General features: G+C 38.0%; 22 non-coding genes across 22 annotated transcripts; all 22 read left to right on the top strand.

The window, feature by feature from the left end:
* The first annotated feature begins 440 nt into the window (after positions 1-440).
* Positions 441-551, top strand: trnal-caa. The gene is made up of 2 exons: positions 441-478; positions 506-551. It is a non-coding gene; the product is annotated as a tRNA-Leu (tRNA).
* A 1773-nt stretch (positions 552-2324) lies between these two features.
* trnat-agu lies at positions 2325-2398 on the top strand. The gene has a single exon. It is a non-coding gene; the product is annotated as a tRNA-Thr (tRNA).
* Positions 2399-2866: 468 nt separating this feature from the next.
* Positions 2867-2940, top strand: trnat-agu. Its single transcript has one exon. It is a non-coding gene; the product is annotated as a tRNA-Thr (tRNA).
* A 403-nt stretch (positions 2941-3343) lies between these two features.
* Positions 3344-3417, top strand: trnat-agu. Its single transcript has one exon. It is a non-coding gene; the product is annotated as a tRNA-Thr (tRNA).
* A 468-nt stretch (positions 3418-3885) lies between these two features.
* trnat-ugu lies at positions 3886-3959 on the top strand. Its single transcript has one exon. It is a non-coding gene; the product is annotated as a tRNA-Thr (tRNA).
* A 469-nt stretch (positions 3960-4428) lies between these two features.
* Positions 4429-4502, top strand: trnat-cgu. The gene has a single exon. It is a non-coding gene; the product is annotated as a tRNA-Thr (tRNA).
* A 429-nt stretch (positions 4503-4931) lies between these two features.
* On the top strand, positions 4932-5005 carry trnat-agu. Its single transcript has one exon. It is a non-coding gene; the product is annotated as a tRNA-Thr (tRNA).
* Positions 5006-5434: 429 nt separating this feature from the next.
* trnat-ugu lies at positions 5435-5508 on the top strand. The gene has a single exon. It is a non-coding gene; the product is annotated as a tRNA-Thr (tRNA).
* Positions 5509-5968: 460 nt separating this feature from the next.
* Positions 5969-6042, top strand: trnat-agu. The gene has a single exon. It is a non-coding gene; the product is annotated as a tRNA-Thr (tRNA).
* Positions 6043-6510: 468 nt separating this feature from the next.
* trnat-ugu lies at positions 6511-6584 on the top strand. The gene has a single exon. It is a non-coding gene; the product is annotated as a tRNA-Thr (tRNA).
* Positions 6585-7018: 434 nt separating this feature from the next.
* trnat-agu lies at positions 7019-7092 on the top strand. The gene has a single exon. It is a non-coding gene; the product is annotated as a tRNA-Thr (tRNA).
* Positions 7093-7546: 454 nt separating this feature from the next.
* On the top strand, positions 7547-7620 carry trnat-agu. Its single transcript has one exon. It is a non-coding gene; the product is annotated as a tRNA-Thr (tRNA).
* A 403-nt stretch (positions 7621-8023) lies between these two features.
* On the top strand, positions 8024-8097 carry trnat-agu. The gene has a single exon. It is a non-coding gene; the product is annotated as a tRNA-Thr (tRNA).
* A 468-nt stretch (positions 8098-8565) lies between these two features.
* trnat-agu lies at positions 8566-8639 on the top strand. Its single transcript has one exon. It is a non-coding gene; the product is annotated as a tRNA-Thr (tRNA).
* Positions 8640-9107: 468 nt separating this feature from the next.
* On the top strand, positions 9108-9181 carry trnat-agu. The gene has a single exon. It is a non-coding gene; the product is annotated as a tRNA-Thr (tRNA).
* A 403-nt stretch (positions 9182-9584) lies between these two features.
* On the top strand, positions 9585-9658 carry trnat-agu. The gene has a single exon. It is a non-coding gene; the product is annotated as a tRNA-Thr (tRNA).
* Positions 9659-10126: 468 nt separating this feature from the next.
* Positions 10127-10200, top strand: trnat-cgu. The gene has a single exon. It is a non-coding gene; the product is annotated as a tRNA-Thr (tRNA).
* A 468-nt stretch (positions 10201-10668) lies between these two features.
* trnat-ugu lies at positions 10669-10742 on the top strand. The gene has a single exon. It is a non-coding gene; the product is annotated as a tRNA-Thr (tRNA).
* A 420-nt stretch (positions 10743-11162) lies between these two features.
* On the top strand, positions 11163-11236 carry trnat-agu. The gene has a single exon. It is a non-coding gene; the product is annotated as a tRNA-Thr (tRNA).
* A 429-nt stretch (positions 11237-11665) lies between these two features.
* trnat-agu lies at positions 11666-11739 on the top strand. The gene has a single exon. It is a non-coding gene; the product is annotated as a tRNA-Thr (tRNA).
* A 460-nt stretch (positions 11740-12199) lies between these two features.
* On the top strand, positions 12200-12273 carry trnat-agu. The gene has a single exon. It is a non-coding gene; the product is annotated as a tRNA-Thr (tRNA).
* A 402-nt stretch (positions 12274-12675) lies between these two features.
* On the top strand, positions 12676-12749 carry trnat-agu. The gene has a single exon. It is a non-coding gene; the product is annotated as a tRNA-Thr (tRNA).
* Positions 12750-13070: the final 321 nt, after the last annotated feature.

Below are 13070 nucleotides of genomic sequence, written 5' to 3'. Positions count from 1 at the left end.
TCAAAATAATTGAAGAAAAAAAACTTTGTGAGACTTCTGACCTCCAAATTGAGGTGTTTCACTTTAAATCCATATTTAACAAAGACGGAATGTCTTTCATAATGTTACAGTAACAAACAGCCTGCAAGTGTCAGGGTATACATATATATATATATACATATATACGTATATATATATATACATATATATGATATATATATATATCACTTCTTCCTGATAAAAGGGATTTCTGTTTTTCAAATTCCACTTACTTCTTCTACATGCATGTCTCTGTTTGGTTTAGATTTAATTCACACGGTATTTTTCCTGAAACACATGACGCTTCACACAAGAATCAGTTTAATGTTTAAAGTTATTAATTAGTAGATTGCGTCACAATTGTAAATATTTACTGAAATAGAGGAAAAGCTGGATGAAGGATAAATGACCCACGAGCACGTGTCAGGGTGGCCGAGTGGTCTAAGGCGCCAGACTCAAGGACAAACTCCTTCCTGAGACATGGGACTTCTGGTCTCCAAATGGAGGCGTGGGTTCAAATCCCACTCCTGACAGATGCTTTGTCACCGCTATTGAAGGTCGACAAACTTTTCTTTTTCCTCCCTCAAACTTTCTCGCTCGTGTTTCCTTCTTCAAAGCAGTAAGGAGAGCTGCTGAAAGATTCTGCCCTCACTTTATTGTCTCCACTCTGCATCGACAAACCAACCTGCTGCCCCCTCACTGAGAGGATCGCAGAGGCATTCATCGAACTCAAGACTGCACTTACTTGTAAGTCTTGCTTGTACCCAAATGTCGAAATGCACTTATTGTAAGTCGCTTTGGATAAAAGCGTCTGCCAAATGACATGTAATATAATGTAATGTAATGTAATCTGTATCTGTGACTTGGAGAGAGGTAAAAGGAGATATATATTTCAAAAGACAACAGTGGTTTTAAGGCCGAGACAGCTTGATTACTTTTATTTATTTTTTTAAATGCATGGTTTTAGCCTAAAGTTTGTACTCCTTATTTGCACGTGTCCCTACTTAAATTGTATAGTTCACAAATATCTGTTTTCAGTCACACAGTCAAGTACTGTACATGTGTCATGGCATAGATATCATGGCAAGTATTAAGTCCTCAGCTTGTCTTGGCTTCTCTCTTGGCATTTAGTGAAAATCTGTGCGATTGGGTTAGCTTTAAGTAAATCAGGTCACCACACTCCAGTCCAGTAGGTGGCAGCCTACAACACATAGGCTCTAGTTTACATAAATCTCTAATTTAAATGGATGCAAATTCTGTATGCAAGTGAAATGCATGAATCAAAAAATATTTATCTGAGTGTATCTACATTGTTTTATTGTGTCCTATGGTTTTATCGTCACCTCGAGCATGAATGAGAGTGAATCTGGGTATTCTGATTAAATTTCATAATGTGAGAGGAACCCAGATTGAAGTGCAAATCAGATTCATTTAAAATAAATCTACACTGCCTTGTTGCCTCTGCTGTGGCTCTCTGGCCTAAAACCACGATCCCCCACAGTTCCTACATGGTAAATCACTTTGTGAACTAAGTATTTGATTTAGCTTTTTCCTGTGATCACTGCTACATGCTGGTGTTTTCCTCATTTCCCTGCTTATCGAGTTCAGTGTGAGACCAAACTCCAACATGGAAATGAACACAGTAATTTCCCAAGAGAGCTTTGTGTGTCCTAATGATGCTGCTTTATTTAAGCTTGGGTGAAAGCATGAATAATTCTAGTGAATCCCACTTGAGGTTGATGGTGTTGGAAAAAGCACAGCAGTGGATACAGGACATGCAATGCAAGTCTAAGACAGAATTCTCCTGCTACTGCTGCTGCTGCTGCTGCTGCTTTTCAAATACTTTTTCATGGATTCTTTTCTTGTAGTTTTGGTACTTTAGAGCACAGAAAACAAAGAACAGAATAACCTTCTTTCTTTCTTTTTTACAAATCTGTCTGCACTTCACTCTCCAACACTGGTCACTGAATGTCAAAATATATCTCCTTCTTGTCCATCAGAATTTACAAATACATCTATGCCTCTTGTCTCTCGTGAGCTTAAGTCTGTTTGACCAATGCCAAACTTGTGAAACTCCATGAGCATGTCTGTTTCTGTATCCATAAACAACTCTCACATCCACACAGTGGAGCAGTGGCTAACATTTTAGCCTCATGGGTATGGTTCGGATACTGAGTTCTTTAGCTTCCTCCCACAGTTAACAACATGCATATGTTAATTGGACACTCTTAGCTGGGATTGCCACCCGTCACCAGGAATAAATTACATTTCAAACAAAAAGACTCAACCAAGCTATATCAAATGTAGGCTCTGTGGCTTAGCTGGTCAAAGTGCCTGTCTAGTAAACAGGAGATCCTGGGTTCAAATCCCAGCAGTGCCTTCTATTCAGATGTCCATGGTAGCTGTGTCTTTGGTCACTAAATGACTTTGCTCCTAAACAAGTCAAACTGAATGCTCATAGTTATTCCTACATTACTACTCAATTTGATACTTTACAATACATGTAAACATGAAACTGTAGAGAATCAATTTTTTTAAACTTGGATTAACACAGACATAATAAGACTTGGAGTCGAGTTACTCCTGCTTGTTTAAGTTCAATCAGAACCACACTTGGACTAAAATTGACTTGGACAGTTAGTTTTGACCTCACCAGATACCAGGGATCTCAACAGCTTTACATGCTAACAACTAGCCACATGCTCAACCAGAATTTGGGCTACATCAGATAAACTCAAGCTAAATGAGATATAATAGACATAGTTACGATCCATTAAAAAAGGGTCATTTGCTGCAGGAATAAATTACATTTCAAACAAAACAAGTCATCCAAGCAATGTCAAACATAGGCGCTGTGGCTTAGCTGGTCAAAGTGCCTGTCTAGTAAACAGGAGATCCTGGGTTCAAATCCCAGCAGTGCCTTGTATTCAGATGTCGATGGTAGCTGTGTCTTTGGTGACTAAATGACTTTGCTCCTAAACAAGTCAAACTGGATGCTCATAGTTATTACTACTCAAATTGATACTTTACAATACATGAAACTCTACAGAATCAATTTTTTTAAACTTGGATTAACACAGACATAATAAGACTTGGAGTCGAGTTACTCCTGCATGTTTAAGTTCAATCAGAACCACACTTGCACTAAAATTGACTTAGACTGTTAGTTCTGACCTCATCAGATACCAGGGATGGGCTACATCAGATAAACTCAAGCTAAATGAGATATAATAGATATAGTTAAGATCCATTAAAAAAGGGTAATTTGCTGCAGGAATAAATTACATTTCAAACAAAAAGACTCAACCAAGCAATGTCAAACATAGGCACTGTGGCTTAGCTGGTCAAAGTGCCTGTCTAGTAAACAGGTGATCCTGGGTTCAAACCCCAGCAGTGCCTTGTATTCAGCTGTCAATGGCAGCTGTGTCTTTAGTGACTAAATTACTTTGCTCTTAAACAAGTCAAACAGCATGGTCATAGTTAACCCTACATTACTACTCAAATTGATACTTTACAATACATGTAAACATGAAACTGTACTGAATCAAAGTTTTTAAACTTGGATTAACACAGACATAATAAGACTTGGAGTCGAGTTACTCCTGCTTGTTTAAGTTCAATCAGAACCACACTTGGACTAAAATTGACTTGGACAGTTAGTTCTGACCTCACCAGATACCAGGGATCTCAACAGCTTTACATGCTAACAACTAGCCACATGCTCAACCAGAATTTGGGCTACATCAGATAAACTCAAGCTAAATGAGATATAATAGACATAGTTAAGATCCATTAAAAAAGGGTCATTTGCTGCAGGAATAAATTACATTTCAAACAAAACAAGTCAACCAAGCAATGTCTAACAGAGGCGCTGTGGCTTAGCTGGTCAAAGTGCCTGTCTTGTAAACAGGAGATCCTGGGTTCAAATCCCAGCAGTGCCTTGTATTCAGCCTAAAATAGAAGCAGTGTCTTTAGTGAAAAAATGACTTTGCACTCAAACAAGTCAAACTGGATGCTCATAGTTATTCCTACATTACTACTCAAATTGATACTTTACAATACATGTAAACATGAAACTGTACAGAATGAAAGTTTTTAAACTTGGATTAACACAGACATAATAAGACTTGGAGTCGAGTTACTCGTGCATGTTTAAGTTCAATCAGAACCAGAGTTGGACTCAAATTGACTTGGACAGTTAGTTCTGACCTCATCACATACCAGGGATCTCAACAGCTTTACATGCTAACAACTAACCACATGCTCAACTAGAATTTGGGCTACATCAGATAAACTCAAGCTAAATGAGATATAATAGACATAGTTAAGATCCATTAAAAAAGGGCTCATTTGCTGCAGGAATAAATTACATTTCAAACAAAACAAGTCAACCAAGCAATGCCAAACAGAGGCGCTGTGGCTTAGCTGGTCAAAGTGCCTGTCTCGTAAACAGGAGATCCTGGGTTCAAATCCCAGCAGTGCCTTGTATTCAGCTGTAAATGGCAGCAGTGTCTTTAGTGACAAAATGACTTTGCACTCAAACAAGTCAAACTGGATGCTCATAGTTATTCCTACATTACTACTCAATTTAATACTTTACAATACATGTAAACATATAATATCCATAAGATTTGGAGTCGAGTTACTCCTGCTTGTTTAAGTTCAATCAGAACCACACTTGGACTAAAATTGACTTGGACAGTTAGTTCTGACCTCACCAGATACCAGGGATCTCAACAGCTTTACATGCTAACAACTAGCCACATGCTCAACCAGAATTTGGGCTACATCAGATAAACTCAAGCTAAATGAGATATAATAGACATAGTTAAGATCCATTAAAAAAGGGTCATTTGCTGCAGGATTAGATTACATTTCAAAGAAAACATGTCAACCAAGCAATGCCAAACAGAGGCGCTGTGGCTTAGCTGGTCAAAGTGCCTGTCTAGTAAACAGGAGATCCTGGGTTCAAATCCCAGCAGTGCCTTGTATTCAGCTGTCGATGGCAGCAGTGTCTTTAGTGACAAAATGACTTTGCACTCAAACAAGTCAAACTGGATGCTCATAGTTATTCCTACATTACTACTCAAATTGATACTTTACAATACATGTAAACATATAATATCCATAAGATTTGGAGTCGAGTTACTCCTGCTTGTTTAAGTTCAATCAGAACCACACTTGGACTAAAATTGACTTGGACAGTTAGTTCTGACCTCACCAGATACCAGGGATCTCAACAGCTTTACATGCTAACAACTAGCCACATGCTCAACCAGAATTTGGGCTACATCAGATAAACTCAAGCTAAATGAGATATAATAGACATAGTTACGATCCATTAAAAAAGGGTCATTTGCTGCAGGAATAAATAACATTTCAAACAAAACAAGTCAACCAAGCAATGTCTAACCGAGGCGCTGTGGCTTAGCTGGTCAAAGTGCCTGTCTTGTAAACAGGAGATCCTGGGTTCAAATCCCAGCAGTGCCTTGTGTTCAGCTGTAAATGGCAGCAGTGTCTTCAGTGACAAAATGACTTTGCACTCAAACAAGTCAAACTGGATGCTCATAGTTATTCCTACATTACTACTCAAATTGATACTTTACAATACATGAAACTGTACAGAATGAAAGTTTTTAAACTTGGATTAACACAGACATAATAAGACTTGGAGTCGAGTTACTCGTGCATGTTTAAGTTCAATCAGAACCAGATTTGGACTCAAATTGACTTGGACAGTTAGTTCTGACCTCATCACATACCAGGGATCTCAACAGCTTTACATGCTAACAGCTAGCCACATGCTCAACCAGAATTTGGGCTACATCAGATAAACTCAAGCTAAATGAGATATAATAGACATAGTTAAGATCCATTAAAAAAGGGTCATTTGCTGCAGGAATAAATAACATTTCAAACAAAACAAGTCAACCAAGCAATGTCTAACAGAGGCGCTGTGGCTTAGCTGGTCAAAGTGCCTGTCTAGTAAACAGGAGATCCTGGGTTCAAATCCCAGCAGTGCCTTGTATTCAGCTGTCAATGGCAGCTTTGTCTTTAGTGACTAAATTACTTTGCTCTTAAACAAGTCAAACAGCATGCTCATAGTTAACCCTACATTACTACTCAAATTGATACTTTACAATACATGTAAACATGAAACTGTACAGAATGAAAGTTTTTAAACTTGGATTAACACAGACATAATAAGACTTGGAGTCGAGTTACTCGTGCATGTTTAAGTTCAATCAGAACCACACTTGGACTAAAATTGACTTGGACAGTTAGTTCTGACCTCATCAGATACCAGGGATCTCAACAGCTTTACATGCTAACAGCTAGCCACATGCTCAACCAGAATTTGGGCTACATCAGATAAACTCAAGCTAAATGAGATATAATAGACATAGTTAAGATCCATTAAAAAAGGGTCATTTGCTGCAGGAATAAATAACATTTCAAACAAAACAAGTCAACCAAGCAATGTCTAACAGAGGCGCTGTGGCTTAGCTGGTCAAAGTGCCTGTCTTGTAAACAGGAGATCCTGGGTTCAAATCCCAGCAGTGCCTTGTAGCTGTCGCATGGCAGCTTTGTCTTTAGTAAGTGACCAAACACTTTGCTCTAAAACAAGTCAAACTGGCGCTCATAGTTATCCCTACATTACTACTCAATTTAATACTTTTACAATACATGTAAACATATAATATCATATCCATAAGACTTGGAGTCGAGTTACTCGTGCATGTTTAAGTTCAATCAGAACCACACTTGGACTAAAATTGACTTGGACAGTTAGTTCTGACCTCATCAGATACCAGGGATCTCAACAGCTTTACATGCTAACAGCTAGCCACATGCTCAACCAGAATTTGGGCTACATCAGATAAACTCAAGCTAAATGAGATATAATAGACATAGTTAAGATCCATTAAAAAAGGGTCATTTGCTGCAGGATTAGATTACATTTCAAAGAAAACAAGTCAACCAAGCAATGCCAAACAGAGGCGCTGTGGCTTAGCTGGTCTTAGTGCCTGTCTAGTAAACAGGAGCTCCTGGGTTCAAATCCCAGCAGTGCCTTCTATTCAGATGGCAGCTTTGTCTTTAGTGACTAAATGACTTTGCTCCTAAACAAGTCAAACTGGATGCTCATAGTTATCCCTACATTACTACTCAAATTGATACTTTACAATACATGAAATTGTACTGAATCAAAGTTTTTAAACTTGGATTAACACAGACATAATAAGATTTGGAGTCGAGTTACTCCTGCTTGTTTAAGTTCAATCAGAACCACACTTGGACTAAAATTGACTTGGACAGTTAGTTCTGACCTCACCAGATACCAGGGATCTCAACAGCTTTACATGCTAACAACTAGCCACATGCTCAACCAGAATTTGGGCTACATCAGATAAACTCAAGCTAAATGAGATATAATAGACATAGTTAAGATCCATTAAAAAAGGGTCATTTGCTGCAGGAATAAATTACATTTCAAACAAAAAGACTCAACCAAGCTATGTCAAATGTAGGCGCTGTGGCTTAGCTGGTCAAAGTGCCTGTCTAGTAAACAGGAGATCCTGGGTTCAAATCCCAGCAGTGCCTTGTATTCAGATGTCGATGGTAGCTGTGTCCTTGGTGACTAAATGACTTTGCTCCTAAACAAGTCAAACTGGATGCTCATAGTTATTACTACTCAAATTGATACTTTACAATACATGAAACTCTACAGAATCAATTTTTTTAAACTTGGATTAACACAGACATAATTAGACTTGGAGTCGAGTTACTCCTGCATGTTTAAGTTCAATCAGAACCACACTTGCACTAAAATTGACTTAGACTGTTAGTTCTGACCTCATCAGATACCAGGGATGGGCTACATCAGATAAACTCAAGCTAAATGAGATATAATAGATATAGTTAAGATCCATTAAAAAAGGGTAATTTGCTGCAGGAATAAATTACATTTCAAACAAAAAGACTCAACCAAGCAATGTCAAACATAGGCACTGTGGCTTAGCTGGTCAAAGTGCCTGTCTAGTAAACAGGTGATCCTGGGTTCAAACCCCAGCAGTGCCTTGTATTCAGCTGTCAATGGCAGCTGTGTCTTTAGTGACTAAATTACTTTGCTCTTAAACAAGTCAAACAGCATGGTCATAGTTAACCCTACATTACTACTCAAATTGATACTTTACAATACATGTAAACATGAAACTGTACTGAATCAAAGTTTTTAAACTTGGATTAACACAGACATAATAAGACTTGGAGTCGAGTTACTCCTGCTTTTTTAAGTTCAATCAGAACCACACTTGGACTAAAATTTACTTGGACAGTTAGTTCTGACCTCACCATATACCAGGGATCTCAACAGCTTTACATGTTAACAACTAGCCACATGCTCAACCAGAATTTGGGCTACATCAGATAAACTCAAGCTAAATGAGATATAATAGACATAGTTAAGATCCATTAAAAAAGGGTCATTTGCTGCAGGAATAAATTACATTTCAAACAAAAAGACTCAACCAAGCTATGTCAAAAATAGGCGCTGTGGCTTAGCTGGTCAAAGTGCCTGTCTAGTAAACAGGAGATCCTGGGTTCAAATCCCAGCAGTGCCTTGTATTCAGCTGTAAATGGCAGCAGTGTCTTTAGTGACAAAATGACTTTGCACTCAAACAAGTCAAACTGGATGCTCATAGTTATTCCTACATTACTACTCAAATTGATACTTTACAATACATGTAAACATGAAACTGTACAGAATGAAAGTTTTTCAACTTGGATTAACACGGACATAATAAGACTTGGAGTCGAGTTACTCGTGCATGTTTAAGTTCAATCAGAACCAGAGTTGGACTCAAATTGACTTGGACAGTTAGTTCTGACCTCATCACATACCAGGGATCTCAACAGCTTTACATGCTAACAGCTAGCCACATGCTCAACCAGAATTTGGGCTACATCAGATAAACTCAAGCTAAATGAGATATAATAGACATAGTTAAGATCCATTAAAAAAGGGTCATTTGCTGCAGGAATAAATTACATTTCAAACAAAAAGAGTCAACAAAGCTATGTCAAATGTAGGCGCTGTGGCTTAGCTGGTCAAAGTGCCTGTCTAGTAAACAGGAGATCCTGGGTTCAAATCCCAGCAGTGCCTTGTATTCAGATGTCGATGGTAGCTGTGTCCTTGGTGACTAAATGACTTTGCTCCTAAACAAGTCAAACTGGATGCTCATAGTTATTACTACTCAAATTGATACTTTACAATACATGAAACTCTACAGAATCAATTTTTTTAAACTTGGATTAACACAGACATAATTAGACTTGGAGTCGAGTTACTCCTGCATGTTTAAGTTCAATCAGAACCACACTTGCACTAAAATTGACTTAGACTGTTAGTTCTGACCTCATCAGATACCAGGGATGGGCTACATCAGATAAACTCAAGCTAAATGAGATATAATAGACATAGTTAAGATCCATTAAAAAAGGGTCATTTGCTGCAGGAATAAATTACATTTCAAACAAAAAGACTCAACCAAGCTATGTCAAACATAGGCGCTGTGGCTTAGCTGGTCAAAGTGCCTGTCTAGTAAACAGGAGATCCTGGGTTCAAATCCCAGCAGTGCCTTGTATTCAGCTGTCAATGGCAGCTGTGTCTTTAGTGACTAAATTACTTTGCTCTTAAACAAGTCAAACAGCATGCTCATAGTTAACCCTACATTACTACTCAAATTGATACTTTACAATACATGTAAACATGAAACTGTACTGAATCAAAGTTTTTAAACTTGGATTAACACAGACATAATAAGACTTGGAGTCGAGTTACTCCTGCTTTTTTAAGTTCAATCAGAACCACACTTGGACTAAAATTTACTTGGACAGTTAGTTCTGACCTCACCATATACCAGGGATCTCAACAGCTTTACATGCTAACAACTAGCCACATGCTCAACCAGAATTTGGGCTACATCAGATAAACTCAAGCTAAATGAGATATAATAGACATAGTTAAGATCCATTAAAAAAGGGTCATTTGCTGCAGGAATAAATTACATTTCAAACAAAACAAGTCAACCAAGCAATGCCAAACAGAGGCGCTGTGGCTTAGCTGGTCAAAGTGCCTGTCTCGTAAACAGGAGATCCTGGGTTCAAATCCCAGCAGTGCCTTGTATTCAGCTGTCGATGGCAGCTTTGTCTTTAGTGACTAAATGACTTTGCTCTTAAACAAGTCAAACTGGATGCTCATAGTTATTCCTACATTACTACTCAAATTGATACTTTACAATACATGTAAACATGAAACTGTACAGAATGAAAGTTTTTAAACTTGGATTAACACAGACATAATAAGATTTGGAGTCGGGTTACTCCTGCTTGTTTAAGTTCAATCAGAACCACACTTGGACTAAAATTGACTTGGACAGTTAGTTCTGACCTCACCAGATACCAGGGATCTCAACAGCTTTACATGCTAACCACTAGCCACATGCTCAACCAGAATTTGGGCTACATCAGATAAACTCAAGCTAAATGAGATATAATAGACATAGTTAAGATCCATTAAAAAAGGGTCATTTGCTGCAGGAATAAATTACATTTCAAACAAAGCAAGTCAACCAAGCAATGTCTAACAGAGGCGCTGTGGCTTAGCTGGTCAAAGTGCCTGTCTTGTAAACAGGAGATCCTGGGTTCAAATCCCAGCAGTGCCTTGTATTCAGCTGTAAATGGCAGCAGGGTCTTTAGTGACAAAATGACTTTGCACTCAAACAAGTCAAACTGGATGCTCATAGTTATTACTACATTACTACTCAAATTGATACTTTACAATACATGTAAACATGAAACTGTACAGAATCAATTTTTTTAAACTTGGATTAACACAGACATAATAAGACTTGGAGTTGAGTTACTCCTGCTTGTTTAAGTTCAATCAGAACCACACTTGGAATAAAAATTGACTTGGACAGTTAGTTCTGACCTCACCAGATACCAGGGATGGGCTACATCAGATAAACTCAAGCTAAATGAGATATAATAGACATAGTTAAGATCCATTAAAAAATGGTCATTTGCTGCAGGAATAAATTACATTTCAAACAAAAAGACTCAACCAAGCAATGTCAAACATAGGCGCTGTGGCTTAGCTGGTCAAAGTGCCTGTCTAGTAAACAGGAGATCCTGGGTTCAAATCCCAGCAGTGCCTTGTATTCAGCTGTCGATGGCAGATTTGTCTTTAGTGACTAAATGACTTTGCTCTTAAACAAGTCAAACTGGATGCTCATAGTTATCCCTACATTACTACTCAATTTAATACTTTACAATACATGTAAACATATAATATCCATAAGATTTGGAGTCGAGTTACTCCTGCTTGTTTAAGTTCAATCAGAACCACACTTGGACAAAAATTGACTTGGACAGTTAGTTCTGACCTCACCAGATACCAGGGATCTCAACAGCTTTACATGCTAACAACTAGCCACATGCTCAACCAGAATTTGGGCTACATCAGATAAACTCAAGCTAAATGAGATATAATAGACATAGTTAAGATCCATTAAAAAAGGGTCATTTGCTGCAGGATTAGATTACATTTCAAAGAAAACATGTCAACCAAGCAATACCAAACAGAGGCGCTGTGGCTTAGCTGGTCAAAGTGCCTGTCTAGTAAACAGGAGATCCTGGGTTCAAATCCCAGCAGTGCCTTGTATTCAGCTGTAAATGGCATCAGTGTCTTAAGTGACAAAAAGACTTTGCTCATAAACAAGTCAAACTGGATGCTCATAGTTATTCCTACATTACTACTCAAATTAATACTTTACAATACATGAAACTGGACTGAATCAAAATTCTCGAACTTCGACAAACACAGACATAATAAGACTTGGAGTCGAATTACTCCTGCATGTTTAAGTTCGATCAGAACCAGAGTTGGACTTAAATTGACTTGGACAGTGAGTTTCGATCTCATCAGATACCAGGGATCTCAACAGCTTTACATGCTAACAACTAGCCACATGCTCAACCAGAATTTGGGCTATATCAGATAAACTCAAGCTAAATGAGATATAATAGACATAGTTAAGATCCATTAAAAAAGGGTAATTTGCTGCAGGAATAAATTACATTTCAAACAAAAAGAGTCAACCAAGCTATGTCAAATGTAGGCGCTGTGGCTTAGCTGGTCAAAGTGCCTGTCTAGTAAACAGGAGATCCTGGGTTCTAATCCCAGCAGTGCCTTGTATTCAGATGTCGATGGTAGCTGTGTCTTTGGTGACTAAATGACTTTGCTCCTAAACAAGTCAAACTGGATGCTCATAGTTATTACTACTCAAATTGATACTTTACAATACATGAAACTGTACAGAATCAATTTTTTTAAACTTGGATTAACACAGACATAATAAGACTTGGAGTCGAGTTACTCCTGCATGTTTAAGTTCAATCAGAACCACACTTGCACTAAAATTGACTTAGACTGTTAGTTCTGACCTCATCAGATACCAGGGATGGGCTACATCAGATAAACTCAAGCTAAATGAGATATAATAGACATAGTTAAGATCCATTAAAAAAGGGTCATTTGCTGCAGGAATAAATTACATTTCAAACAAAAAGACTAACCAAGCAATGTCAAACATAGGCGCTGTGGCTTAGGTGGTCAAAGTGCCTGTCTAGTAAACAGGAGATCCTGGGTTCAAATCCCAGCAGTGCCTTGTATTCAGCTGTCAATGGCAGCTGTGTCTTTAGTGACTAAATTACTTTGCTCTTAAACTGGATGCTCATAGTTATCCCTACATTACTACTCAATTTAATACTTTACAATACATGTAAACATATAATATCCATAAGATTTGGAGTCGAGTTACTCCTGCTTGTTTAAGTTCAATCAGAACCACACTTGGACTAAAATTGACTTGGACAGTTAGTTCTGACCTCACCAGATACCAGGGATCTCAACAGCTTTACATGCTAACAACTAGCCACATGCTCAACCAGAATTTGGGCTACATCAGATAAACTCAAGCTAAATGAGA

The sequence above is a fragment of the Solea senegalensis genome, unplaced genomic scaffold, assembly GCF_019176455.1.
Source record: "Solea senegalensis isolate Sse05_10M unplaced genomic scaffold, IFAPA_SoseM_1 scf7180000014512, whole genome shotgun sequence".
NCBI classification, from domain to species: Eukaryota; Metazoa; Chordata; class Actinopteri; order Pleuronectiformes; family Soleidae; genus Solea; species Solea senegalensis.
The sequence above is the reverse complement of the archived record's forward strand: the minus strand, read 5'-3'. Positions and strand labels throughout refer to the sequence as shown.